Raw genomic sequence first — 14819 nt, 5'->3', positions numbered from 1 at the left:
CGGGCGCCGGAGGACGGGCGGCGGGATCTGCGGCTCCTCTTCTCTCCCGGGCTCCGGGAGGGGGGCGCGGAGGGCGCGGGGAGTGCTCCGAGGCGCCGCGGCTCCCCCGGGGCCGGGCTGCGGGAGCCTTTGCAGCGGCTCCTCGCTCCTCCGGCGGTGGCTTGGCTTGGGAGGGGAGGGGGAGAACAGCGACCCCCGCCCGGAGCTGCGTCCCCGCCCGCCCGGCTCCTGCCGCCGCCGCCGCCGCCGCAAAACTGCCGGCCGCCCGCGAGCCGGGGAGAGGCAGCGGCGCCGGTCCCCGGCTACGGCAGGCCTCCAGCCAATCGCAGCCCGCCGGAGCGCGTTCCGAGCCCGAGGGGGCGGGGCCGGCGAGGACAAAGGGGGCGGGGCCGGGCGGCCGAGATGCGCCAGAAGTGGTACCCGGGATGGGAGGCGCGTTCGGCCCGGGATGCGGAGGAGAGGGGATGCTCTCCGGGGGGAGGGGGGCGTTCCGGGGGGGGGAGTGGGTACGTTAGGGGGGGTTGGTTTTATGTTTTGTTGGTTTGCTTTCCGTGCCCGCTGGATGCTGTCGGCAATTCCCACATTTGGGCAGCACTTTTTTTTTTTAAGGATGCAGGGATGAAGAGATGCTCTCTGGGGCTCTCCTTAGGGGTGGCGTTCCTCAGGAAGGAAGGGGGGCAAAGAGTGCGTATGTTAGGGGATTGCTTTTATGTGTTTTGTCTGTTTTCCTTGCCCGCTGTCAGCAATTCCCACATTTGGGCAGCACTTTTTTTTTTTAAGGATGCAGGGATGAAGAGATGCTCTCTGGGGCTCTCCTGGGTGGGTGGGTGGGAGGGGTGGCATTCCTCAGGAAGGAAGGGGGGTAAAGAGGGCGTTTGTCAGGGGATTGCTTTTATGTTTTTTGTCTGTTTTCCATGCCCACTGGATGCGGTCAGCAATTCCCACATGAGGGTAGCACTTTTTTAAAAAGGATGAGGAGATGCTCTCCTGGGAGGGGGGGGTGTTCCTCAGGAAGGAAGAAAAAAAAAGAGTGGGTATGTCAGGGATTTGGCTTCATGTTTTTGTTTGTTTGTTTTCCGTGTCCACTGGATGCTGTTGGCAATTCCCACATTTGGGCATCCCTTTTTTTTAGATGAAGAGATGCTCTCTGGGGCTCTCCTGGGTGGGTGGGTGGGAGGGAGGGGTGGCGTTCCTCAGGAAGGAAGGGGGGAAAGAGTGCGTATGTCAAGGGATTGCTTTTATGTTTTTTGTCTGTTTTCCATGCCCACTGGATGCTGTCAGCAATTCCCACATTAGGGTAGTGCTTTTTTTAAAGGATAAGGAGATGCTCTCTGGGGCTCTCCTGGGAGGGGGGGTGTTCCTCAGGAAGGAAGAAAAAAAAGAGTGGGTATGTCAGGGATTTGGCTTCATGTTTTTGGTTGTTTGTTTTCCGTGCCCACTGGATGCTGTCGCGATTCCCAGATTTGGGCAGCTCTTTTCTAAAAAAGAAACTGTAGTGGAGTTGGTGGCAGGGTGCGCTTTTTTATTATTTCCTTCTTAAGCTCTTTTTGAAAAGCACTTGCTCAAACCTCATGAGACATGCGGCTGCTTGCTCGGGGCAAAATCCTGCAACACTTCCCTTCCCTTTAAACAGCGAGGATGCCGGCGGTGGATGAACCTGCTGCGAACACTAAGTTCGTCTAGGCAGGGGGCGGAGAGGAGAAGGAAAGACGCAGAGGTGAAGTCAGGATGTTTGCCTGAAGCCTGGTCGACAAAGAGGCGGGCTAAGCGGGGAACTAACTGCCTTGCGGGGTAGGCCGAGGCTGAGAAAGGCCACCCCGCAAGCATGGTAGCGGAGCTGGATTGCGCAAATCTCCATCCAACACTTTGCTACGCCACGTTGTCTCTAGGCCGAGTCATTTGAAGCAGCCTATTTGTCTGAGGAGATTTGGAAAATGAGATTTGGAGTCTGAGGAGATTTGGAAAATGAGAAGGTAGTTGTCACAATGATTGCATTTCTTTAATGAGAGAATTAATGCCTGTTCCAGTGTGATCTGAAAATCAGTGAGAACCACTCACTTCTCCAAGAGAAAATCACCTTAGCAGCCAAACCTATCTCTAGTTTGCACACATGTACACACACGCACAATTCAAAGGCAAAAATCCAAACAAACATGAGAGTTTCTTTCCACGGTCACAGTACAATCCTAAAGAGAGTTACTCCAGTCTAAGCCCATTCATTTCAATGGGCTTAGGCTGGAGTAACTCTCCTTAGTGCTCTAAATAACCTTTTTAAACAAACTGATGAAGGGTTTAGTGTGACTCAGAAGCTTGCATGTGTCTAAAGTACTGGTTGGTTCATTTTTTAAAAAAAAGACCTTCTGCTTCTGAGTCTGTCACTGGCTTTATTACATTTGGAAGGGAGGTTCGCTGGCTTTATTTTAATTCAAATATTTCTGTTGCCCAAATCTATCTTAGTCCCAAACATGGGAATGTGCCTTGAATGAGGTCAGCTCTCCTTAATGAATGTAGCACTATAAAAAGAAGAGAGGACACCCGCCCCCCCCCCTTCCTCATTGTCTGTGCTTGTTAATTACGGTCACCGATGAATAGAAAGCCCGCCTTACAGGAGCTCTTCCACGACTCGCTTTCAAACAAGCTGAATCCTTAAATCAATGAAACCAAAAAGTATGCTTATAAATCAATCAGACTGCCTTGGGAATTGATTTCGGCGAACAAGGGCCTTGTCTAAGCTTCTTTCTGTTTGATTTCAGCGGGGTTAGTCTCAGTTTCTTACTTTCTGTGGTTTGTATCTTTCCATTCGGGTCCTTTCTTTGAGATGCTGGCGGGGGGGGGGGGACAGGAAGGAATGTTAAAAGGGGGGGAAGCGGGCGGGTTAATTACCAGCCGTCTGCCCCCAGTGTGCAGGTATTTTTCCACACCAGAGCAAACAATCGGAGTTTAACCCTCCTGTGGATTTTGAACACATCAAGGTGGTTTCCCCCCTCAGTCTGTCTTAGTAGAATCAACATTTTTCTCTCTGGCAAACAGCTAAGGGCGAATCGTCTGGGAGAGCCGTCGACAGATAGTAAAACAAAGATGTGATAAAAAAAAGCAAAGATGTGATCAAAGTTTAAAAGGAGCCCCCCTCCCAAGGCCGCCTGTGCCTTTGATTCTGATGACAGTGCAGGCAAGCAGACTAATAATTAAGCACTGGGACGATATTGATGAAGCAACGCTCTTTTTCTTCTGGCTTGCTGTAATCACCCGAAACATCTCCTGCTTAGATAAGGATGCGCCGTAAGACTGCAGAAGGCACCTCAAAAGAAGCCGATTCGCTAGACCTCCAGCGGGCTTCGGGGAAGGCTTTTATAAGAGAATGCACTCCTCTATGAGAACAGAATGAACCTTCATCCTTTCTTCATCAGAACAAGCAGCAACGGTTTTCAAAGATAAGGAAGATAGAGACAGGTTGACCACTGGGGCGGGGGGGGGGGGGACGACACTCCCTACCTCAGTGGCCACAATGCATCGCACAATTAAACACACATTGATTTCAGTGCACTTAACGGTGCGCCAGAGTTTCAGCCAAGGTTTCGTTTATCCAATCAAGCCCCTTCCCAACAATCTGTCACAGCAGGGCTGCTCATAAGAAGAACGATAAAACCAAGAAAAAGTCATCAAATTCATTAACAGCACGAGAGGTGAAATATGATGCCAGGGGAGCAACCCACTGCAATGGTAAACATTCACACACACAGGCCCAGGCATGGTGGAGAAGAAAAAGAGGTGGTTTTTATATGCCGACTTTCTCTACCACTTAAGGAAGAATCAAATCACCTTCCCTTCCCCTCCCCACCCCAGACACCTTGTGAGGTAGGTGGGGCCGAGAGAGCTCTAAGAGCTATGACTGGCCCAAGGTCACCTAGCTGGCTTCATGTGGAGGAGGGGGGAATCAAACCCGGTTTTTCAGACTATAGTCATAAGAACATAAGAAAGGCCATGCTGGATCAGACCAAGGCCCATGAAGTCTAGCCGTCTGCTCACACAGCGGCCAACCAGGTGCCTCTAGGAAGCCCACAAGCAAGAGGACTGCAGCAGCATTATCTTGCCTGTGTTCCAAAGCACCGCATATAATAGGCATGCTCTTCTCTGCTCCTGGAGAGAATAGGTATGCATTACCACTAGTATCCATTTTTACCAGTAGCCATGAATATCCCTCTCCTCCATGAACATGTCCAGTCCCTCTTCAAGCCCTCCAAGTTGGCAGCCATCACCACATCCTGGGGCAACGAGTACCACAGTCCACCGCTCTTAAGCACTACACCACGCTGGCTAGCTGATAGTCAGTTCCCTTGTGCGCACATGCCCCTAGTGGAGAGGAAAGTGTACTGCATCAGAAATGTCTCGACTAACCACCTGGGGTTCATAGTGGCCAGCTTCGGGGTAGTACCTGGCTTACCTGCCATATCTGATTTTTGGCAAGTCAGCAAGGTGCAAGCTGTTGGCCAGGCAGAGAGCCACATAACCTCTCTGGCTTAGGAGGTGTTTTGGTGGCTCCTCCTGGCCCCCTCCTTTGGCTAGAGCTCAGTAGGACAGCACAGCTGATTAAAAATCACTGCTTGGGAGAAGGCCGGCGCCACTGCAAAGAAATAGTGCATGCATCCCTTCAGAACTGAAAGTACGCGACAACCGAAACTCAAACAAGGCCATGTGCTGTCTGGCTTCCAGCTGCAAGGTCCTTTAGGGCTCTGGAGGCACTTTGCTCTTAGAGCCCATTAATATGTTACTGGCAGCAAAGTGTTCTCATCTTCTTGGGATCACACAGCCCTGGAATACCCATGTTGCCTGAAAGCATCACACCCATCCAAGTCTTCTCTCTCTCTGGAAGAGTAAGGTAGAAGTTTTCTACCTGAGATGCTAGCTTTCCAAGCGCAGAGAGGTTTTGGAAAGGGAAGGCACATTCGTATAAGAGATCCCAAATGCAGTTTCTGAGATGTTACAGCCCACAATGTCTGTACAAGACACCCTTGGTGAATATATGAATCAGTTTCTACAGGGAACCTGTGTGTTCATAGCGACCCTGGTATTCCTTGGGGGATCTCCCTTCCAAGTACCAGCCAGGACCAACCCTGCGTAGCTTCTGAGATCTGACCAGATCAGGCTAGCCTGGGCCATCCAGGTCAGGACACAGTGAGCTCAGGTGGTATAATGGCTAAGAATCTGAGGGGTACCTGCAAGTCCCTGGTTCAAATCCCACCTCCGTCAACAACAAACCCACTAGAATGTCACTGTCCCTTCGGCACCTCCCATCTGCAATAATGGGGACTAAGATACCATCCTACCTCACAGGATGGTTGTAAGAATTACAGTAATCTACATGAAGTGCTACGAATAAACTGATGCACTGCGAAGAAATAATAATTTATGTTCATGCCTACTAAAAAGACCATGCATCCACAGTGTACAATTCAAAGTTTGCTGCATAACTAGAAGAAGAAGAGTTGATTTTTATATGCCAACTTTCTCAACAACTTAAGGAAGAAACAAACCGGCTTACAATCGCCTTCCCTTCCCCTCCCCACAACAGACACCCTGTGAGGTAGGTGGGGCTGAGAGTGTGTGACTAGCCCAGGATCACCCAGCTGGCTTCATGTGGAGGAGTGGGGAAGCCAACCCGATTCACCAGATTAGCATCCGCTGCTCATGTGGAGGAGCAAGGAATCAAAACCGGTTCTCCAGATTAGAGTCCACCGCTCCAAACCACTGCTCTTAACCACTACACCGCGCTGGCTGCTACTAAACAAAGCAGGGGGGAAAGGAACTGTTGCCCTAGTACAAGGTTTGAAACCAGTTCTCAGATGCCTTTTTGTGTACTGGATCCCACTCAGCGCTCTCCAGGATCAGAGGAGCATGCCTAATATCTTAGGTGCTGTGTAACACAGGCAGGACAATGCTGCTGCAGTCGTCTTGTTTGTGGGCTTCCTAGAGATGCCTGGTTGGCCACTGTGTGAACAGACTGCTGGACTTGATGGGCCTTGGTCTGATCCAGCAGGGCTTTTCTGATGTTTACTCAGAAAGAATCAGGGGTGGGGGAAGAGCAGGAAAGAGGGCTAGATGCCACAGCAGGCCCATCAGAGCAAACATAGTTTGATAAGGGTCTGTGAAGCAATGCTTTCCAAATGCCTGTCTCGGGAATGCAGAGAGAATGCCACAAGGAGGGGGGAAAGCTGACACAAAAGCACCTCGAAAAAGAAAGCGGGGGAAAGAGGGGGAGACAGAAACCCCTCTCCCCCTTCTGACTTACCCGACTTATTTACCTTTGATCGGGGCATGCGGCAATTAAACGCCGCTCGGTCTAATTAAAAAGGCTTAGGGAGAGCATTAAGCCGGGTTTTTACGACTCAAACACAGGCTGCTTGTGTGTGTGGCTTGGCAGCCTTCTAAAATACTGCCTGGATCACTTCAACAGAACAATTAGCGACCGGCTCCTCCAATGCTTAGCAGGGCTCTGCTTGAAAGCATCCAACGCGGCACGTTTTTTCGTTTTCTTTAAAGGCCTCTCCCCTACTTTGAGGATATTTTTCAAAAGGGGGGGAGGGGTGATCTCGCTGCTGCTTTCTTGTGGCCAACCTTGTCAGGAACTCGCTGATCAATAAAAGTAAACTGGCGCCTTCAAGATTTGATTGAGCTGGAGAAAGAGAGCCTGAATCGGCCTAGCTCAGCCATTAGCAATCCCCCCAGGTTATGAGAAAATGGAAGAACTGCACAGGTAAAACAATATTATTAATGATACAGTGGCCTTTGCAAAGAGGTACCCGCTGAGACGAGCAGAGATGCAGTCCAGGAATCCTCGAGGCAGGCAAAACAGGGCTGAGAGAGGCCCGTGCTCTTCGCTCCCTAACCGTTTTATCCCCCTGACATTCCCCAGCCCCCACTCCCTGAACAGCCTCAGAAGGTTGAGCTCCTGCAAAAAGTGATTCCGGGTTTCAGAATTTGGAATATCTTCTCCAGCATCCCCTGCTGGCTTTGAGAGGGGGGGAGTGAACTAGAGGCAATGGAGTATCCATTCCCTTCCCTTTTTATATCTGCATCAGAAGGGGAATTTCTGCACATGCGGCTTTTCTGCAATGACCAGCGGTTGGCTGCTTTGGCAATCCTGTTTTTTTAACTTGGTTCTTAAAGGCACAGGATCCCTGTCTTTCTGGGCACTCCAAGCAACGTGATGGAGGAGGTGGGTTGCCAACTTTTTTACGGCCTTGCTCCTGAGCTTTTAACACGCAGCAAATTAAGCAGGCAGCATAGGGTTGCCAGGTCCCTCTTCGCCGCTGGTGGGAGCCTGAGGAGGGCGGGGTTTGTGGAGGGGGAACTTTCTCCAGGGGGACTGATCTCCATCAGCTGGAGATCATCAGCTGGAGATCAGTTGTAATACCAGGGTATCTCCAGCTATTACCTGGAGGATAGCAACCCTAAGGTGGCAGCTTTTGTGACCCTTTAATAGAAAGCTGTGCCTGCTAAAGGTCTCCACCGTGAGGCTGCTGGTAAAGGCACAAAAGCAGAGCCATCAAAGAAGCTGGCAAGTTGGTGCTCCCCCTCCATGATGTTGCTAACTTTTAAAGTGACTGCACAAGAGTCCTAATCGAAAGAACACGCCACGCAACAACAGCAAAATCAATCCCCTTTGCAACAAATCACCCATCTTTTGCCTCTCCCTCCCCCCATGATGGGTTATGGATCAAATCAAGCCTGAACTGACCCTAGAAGCTAAAATGACTAAACTGAAGCTATCGTATTTTGGTCACATCATGAGCCGACAAGAGTCACTGGAAAAGACCATCATGCTAGGAAAAATTGAGGGCAGCAGGAAAAGAGGAAGACCCAACAAGAGATGGATGGACTCAATAAAGGAAGCCACAGCCCTCAATTTGCAAGACCTGAGCAAGACTGTCAAAGCTAGGACATTTTGGAGGACATTCATTCATAGGGTTGCCATGAGTCGGAAGTGACTTGACTGCACTTAACACACACACACACACACACACACCGATGATGCACACCCCAGCCCAGCCCCTGGGCACAAAGGTGGGGGAGAGGAATGAAGGCAGCGACGAATGCAAAATCCCTATCATCACCCCACATGGAGTCACAGCGGCTAGCGGGGATTTCCCCACCCCTCATCTCTTGGTAATTACAGTCCTGCCCTGTCATCTGTTTATATTATAATCATCATTTTAATAATTATATCGACAAAACGGTCACTGAAAGCGCATCCTTGGAGCTGGGATTTATTATGAGTGAATAAAACCTATTATGCATTTAAGGCGCCGCAGCACAAATGAAGTCTTCTCTCCAGCGACTCTTTCCCGAGGAGCGGCGGAGGGGGGGAGGCGAAAGCAGCTGCCGGCTCCCTTTTGCAAGACGCAAGAGGGACATCTAGCCGCCGACGGTGGCATTGCTTTCCCCCACTTCTCGCCAGCTCGGGAGATAACCGGGATGCCGGGCATCAGCAGGCAAGGGGCTTCACCTTTCACCCCAACCTGCAATGTGCAACCCCGTTTTCATTCGGGGAGGGGCCGTGGCTCAGTGGTAGAGCATCTGCTTGGCATGCAGAAGGTCCCACATTCAATCCCCTACGCCTCCAGTTATAGGGGCTAGGCAAATAGGTGATGTGAATGACCTCTGCCTGAGACCCTAGACAGCCACTGCAGGTCTGAGTAGACAACACTGACTTTGATAGACCAAGGGTTTAATTCAGTAGAAGGCAGCTTCATGTGTTTGTGTGTTCCTTTATTACTCTCTCTCTCTCTCCCTCTCTGCGATCCTTCACTACAAACTTGTTTTGGTTTTAGATCAGCTTAAGGCAGGAAGGTGGCATGGCATGCCACATTTCAGACCTTACCCTTGGTGGAAGGAACTCTGGATATTACCCTTCATAGGATGAATTGGATATTGCAATATTTCAATATTTACCCCACAGGGATTTTATGATATGGATGATGATATATGAAATAATGAGACTTTGTGATGAAGGACTGATGAAGATTTGGACTTTTTGACTTCGAAACGATCGTATCCTCCTGATGAACTCTCGTCTGCTGACATCCTCTCGTCCATGCATACCTGCCTCTGTTAAACTAGAGAGATTGATAATTGAAGTGTACTTACCTTACCTTACGTTATAAGATTTTACATTTGATACATGTTGCACCTTGTATGTTGAAGGTCATTGAGACCACTATTGTAAATTATTGTGTTTAGCTTTAATATATTTAGCAATTTCTCACTTACATTCGCTCCTGTACTGATTTCCTCATCCTCCAGATAGTTGTACAGAGGTGTCGTGTTTTCTCTTCCAGTACCTGGAGGTTGGCAACCTTACTCCAGCTGATAGAGATCAGTTCACCTGGAGTAAATGGCTGCTTTTGCAATTGGACTCTGTGGCATTGAAGTCCCTCCCTTCCCCAAACCCCGCCCTCCTCAAGCTCCACCCCAAAAACCTCCCGCCGGTGGCAAAGAGGGACCTGGCAACCTTATCCCCACAACAGACACCTTGTGAGGTAGGTGAGGCTGAGAGAGTTCAGAGAGAACTGCCCAAGGTCACCCAGCTGGCTTCATGTGGAGGAGCAGGGAATCAAACCCAGTTCTCCAGATTAGAGTCCGCAGCTCTTAACCACTACACCACACGGGCTCTTACCATGCAGGCTCAGTACTTGGATGGGAGACCTCCAAGGACGACTCTGCAGAGGAAGGCAATGGCAAACCCCCTCTGCTTCTCGCTTGCCTTGAAAGGCCCTTTCTGGAGTTGCTATAAGTCAGCCGCAACTTGATGGCACTTTACACACACACACCTATCCTGCTTTTCCCCTCTCTCCAAGAATCCCATGGGACTTTTCTCACTTCCCCCCGATGTGTGTGCGTAAAATGCTGTCAAGTCACAGCCAACTTATGGTGACTCCCTGAAATGCAGCATTTGGGGTTGCAGCAGGAGGCAAGGAAGTCATTATTCTTGGGAGGAAATCCTTCCAAGCAAAGAAACACCCTTCTGGATCCAAGCCAATACTATGGCAAGGTACAGAAAGATGCCTCCTCCCATTGCACAACTACAGTTCCCAACATTCCCTTGGGGGAGAGCCAATAACTTAACCCATTTAACCCTGTAGCATAGAGAAGACCATTTACTCGTCCTCATTTTTCTCCTCTCTTTCTTTCTCCTTGCTGAGCATTTCAAGGGGTGGGGGGAGGAAATGCAGTGAAATGGTGAGAATCTTGGAAAGGGAAACTTAAGTTTAAATCTCCATTCTGCCATAAAATGAATTTCAGTGATCTTGGGTTAGAGATGTCACAGAAGAATTTTCTAACAGAGCGGTTCCTCAGTGGAACAGGCTTCCTCGGGAGGTGGTAAGCTCTCCTTCCCTGGAGGTTTTTAAGAAGAGGCTAGATAGCCATCTGTCAGCAATGCTGATTCTGTGACCTTAAGCAGATGATGAGAGGGAGGGCATCTTGGCCATCTTCTGGGCATGGAGTAGGGGTCACTGGGGGTGGGGGTGGGGGGAGGTAGCTGAATTTCCTGCATTGTGCAGGGGGGTTGGACTAGATGACCCTGGTGGTCCCTTCCAACTCTATGATTCTATGTCAGCACTGCCTCAGCAAATGAAGGGAGATTTTGAGGGCAATGCATGGGGAAGCCCTTTAAATTATAAAAAAAGGGAATAAGAAATGCATAACTTAATTAGGTCGCTCTTTTCTACTCCAGCTTAATACTGACATTTTTAAAGTGGGGCTTGGCTCCCTTAGTTTTGGGAGCGGAGCCAGAGGAGGGCGGGGTTTGGGGAGGGGAGGGACTACAATGCCATAGAGTTAAGGTTGCCAGGTCCCTCTTCGCTATTGGCAGGAGATTTTGGGGCGGAGCCTGAGGAGGGTGGGGTTTGGGAGGGGAGAGACTTAAATGCCATAGAGTCCAATTGCCAAAATGGCCATTTTCTCCAGGTGAACTGATCTCTATCAGCTGTAGATCAGTTGTAATAGCACGAGATCTTCTGCTATTACCTGGAGGTTGGCAACCCTACATAACATAGAGGCAGGCAATCACAAACCACCTCTGAACATCTTTTGCCTTGAAAATCCAATGGCGTTGCCATAAGTTGGCTGCAACTTGACGGCCCTTTCTACCAGCAGTTGTAAATAGGTCAAGAGTTTGTTAGCTGCTAGCCTGTTTAATTCTGCTCCTTTTAAATGTTTTATGAAAATACCGAAATATTAGCAACAATCAACAGTGTCTCTTCCACCTATTGAAGGTGTTTTTAAGACTCCGCGCAAACCGTGAACCTTGACAAATGTGCAAGGCAGCTCACAAAATATATTTTTAATAGTAAAACTACAGCCATAAACCCACAATAAAATAGGGACAGTTAGCAAAGCCAAGGAACCGGGGATACAGTGCCCATTCAAAGATCCTCCAGAATGAGTAAGTCTTCAGCAGATGCTAGAAGATGTGAAGAAGAGCCCTGTTTGATCAGATCATTGGTTTCTTTTATTTTGTTTATTTACTTGAGTTATACCCCACCCATATTCCCAATGGGGACCCAAAGCAGCTTACAATGTTCTCCGCTCCTCCATTTTATCCTCACAACAACCCTGTGAGGTAGGCAGGGATGACTGTGTGATTGGCCCAAGGTCACCCAGACCACTTCATGGTAGAGTGGTTACTCCAACCGGGTCTCCCAGTTCCTAGTCTAGCTATTCCAGCAATCTTTGGTCTTTTATGCATGGCAGTTTCCCTTGCCGTCACCCCTTCTATGACTTTGGGTCTTTGTTGTGATTATGCATGCCATTTCTGACCATCAGAGTTCGCCTTGCTCTCCCCCTGTGTTTCCCCACATTTTCAGGGACCTGTTTTATCTCGAATTTGAAAAAGCTGCAAAATGCAGGGATATGCAGGGGAGAGCCAGGCTACCTCTGACAGTCGGAAATGGCATGCATAGACCTTAGGGTTGCCAGGTCCCTGCTTACCACTGGCGGGAGGTTTTGGGGGCACAGCAAGGGCGGGGCTTGGGGAGGGGAGGGACTTCAATGCCATAGAGTCCAATTGCCAAAGTGGCCATTTTCTCCAGGTGAACTGATCTCTATCGGCTGGAGATCAGCTGTAATAGCAGGAGATCTCCAGCTACTACCTGGAGGTTATAACAAGAAACAACAGCACGTAGGGCTCTTTAAGAAATAGCAATTTACTGTGTGAAATTATTTATACCGAACGAACATTTATATGTAGAAATATATATGAGAAAAATGTCCAAGACTTTGTATTTACATCATACAATTTGACATCCAAGAATTTGTATTCACTTCATACAAGAAACTTTGGACAGGTAAGACCATATATCAATAAACATAAGTAGGTTAATTCACCATATGCTTCCAAAAAAATTAACAATGACAATTATACAGATGATTTTTCCACAGCAGCACCACAACACAAGACGACACCTCCAGATTGGTGATCGTTTCACTTGATAACAGCTTCTTCAGTTGTATATCAGTGATTCAACATTGATACCATTCATTTTAGGAACCAATTTCAAGCAAAGCCAGTGTGAGCTTTGTGTGGGAAAGGACTCTAAGTCAGGCTGGCTGTCATCCCTGCTAAGACTCTACCCAAGTGAGAAGATGATTTGCTAGCGAATCTCTTACCTGAAGTTCTGTGCTACCTGCTGCTGGAGGAATTACCAGTCACTTTCTGGCATAATGAAGCAGAAAGGTGAGCTAATGCAGAAACAAAACCCGGCTGAAAGATCAGCAGAGAGACTGGTTTGCACATGCATGCACGTTCAGCATTTGATTGCTGTTACACTTCTGAATGGCAGTTGAATGCATGAACCAACGCTGTCGATCTTTGTTCTAAAGGTGAGGCAAGATTAAATGATGGCTTTATCTGTGGTGTGAAATCTGTGATGGGCAATTCACACATGACAGTTGTCTCTGGATGTTTCAGTCCAGAGATTATGTGTGTGAACCAGCTGTTAAGTTCCAGCACTTTTTAGAGTGTGGACTGAGAAAGGTGTGATTCTGCTGTTGCAGTGCCAATAGTTTTCTTATGTAGGTAAAAGTAAAGGTAATCCCCTGTGCAAGCACTGGGTCAATACTGACCCATGGGGTGACCTCATATCACAACGTTTACTAGGCAGACCTTGTTTACGGGGTGGTTTGCCATTGCATTCCCCAGTAGTCAACACTTTAGCCCGCTAGCTGAATACTCATTTTACCGATCTCGGAAGGATGGAAGGCCGAGTCAACCTTGAGCCGGCTACCGGAAACCGACTTCTGTCTGGATCGAACTCAGGTTGTGAGCAGAGTTTTGACTGCAGTATTACAGCTTACCATGCTGCACCATGTGGTTCTCTAATTTTCCTATCTGCCACCTCCGTATGTGGCACATGACACCTTTTTTAAAAGAAAGGGCCCTGTTTTTTAGAATAGGAAATAGTCCGAGCTCAGATTCGGGAGGAATTGAAGAACATTTGGAAACCCTATCCCACCCTCAAGTATTCTCTAAACTCTTGGGAGTTTGAACATGCTGGTTTCTCCTTCTCCCCTACCCCGCCCCCATTTTTCCCTTTAACTAAGGACTTTTCCCGTGGTCACCCCCGCCAACCGCTTCAGGGCTTCCTTTTGATTATGCAGACCTTTTCCACCCGTCAGAGGTCACCTTGGTCTCCCCGTGCATTTTGCCGCATTTTCCAGATTCTGGCTAAAACAACATCTGGAAAATACAGGCAAAACATGTGGGGAGAGTGAGGCGACCTCTGACAGGCAGAAAAGGCATGCATAATCAAAAGGGGATCCCCAAAGCTGTTGACAGGGGGTAACCTCAGGGAAACATCCCTGCATAAAAGGACAATCTCTTAGCTGCACTCAACATGCTATGCTCCTGGAACAGATTCCGCCCTCTTCGGGCTGATTTTTGAAAGATTTTTTTTTCTTTACAGTGTGATATTCTTCTGCTTATGTTCAGAGACCTCCAAGCATTCTACATGCTTGGAGGTCTCTGAACCTAAGCAGAAGAATATGAATGTTGCTGGCCTGATGTTTGCAGCTTTCATCATCTACACAAGGGCCAGCCAGTTTACTATTAAATATAATGATGTGTAAAAAGAGACAGACAGACAGACAGACCAGGGACAGCTGATGCCTCTCAAAAGTAGAAATTTTCCAAACTCTTCCAATCTGACCAACCAGATCTGCCCGCTCCGGATTCCCCTTAGCTCAGTATGGATTTTTCAAGATCACGATCACCCTTTATCATCCCTTAAGTGATTCTGAAAAACATCCTCCTTCAGCTGCCGTGAGTGTGAGCACAGCGGGAAGGAGAGTAAACTAAGGATCTTATTCCTTTTAGGAAGCATTCACTTTAAGCTGGTAAATATCTCTCAGCTTAAATATAACCATTCTTATTTACCTAGCATGTACCTGAAGCTAACAACTCAAAGATGCTAAAACACAAACTGGCAGACCTCTAGGTGAAAGGTTCTACAAGTTTGTGCTGGTTGCCTGTTGGGTTGCCAAGGTTACAACCCAGAGAGTCTCTCTTCTCCTTTAAATCTATTCATTCCCGCATTCTCTGGCCCCTTTTTCTCCCCCCCCCCCTGCTGCATTCATGGGGCGGGGGGATCGGTAACTTCATCTACTTGCTCCTCTACGTATCCCTTTGATAGCCATTTGATCTGCAGCAGTTTGGACATTATGACATTTAGCTCCGTGCCAGCTTTACCTGCAGAGTTCAGTATGTCAGACCTCCATTCAAGGCACAAGGAAGGTCTTTTCTGGCCAGTTGGCAATTCTAGCGA

The sequence above is a fragment of the Euleptes europaea genome, chromosome 13, assembly GCF_029931775.1.
Source record: "Euleptes europaea isolate rEulEur1 chromosome 13, rEulEur1.hap1, whole genome shotgun sequence".
Taxonomy (NCBI): Eukaryota; Metazoa; Chordata; class Lepidosauria; order Squamata; family Sphaerodactylidae; genus Euleptes; species Euleptes europaea.
Note: the sequence above shows the minus strand (reverse complement) of the source record.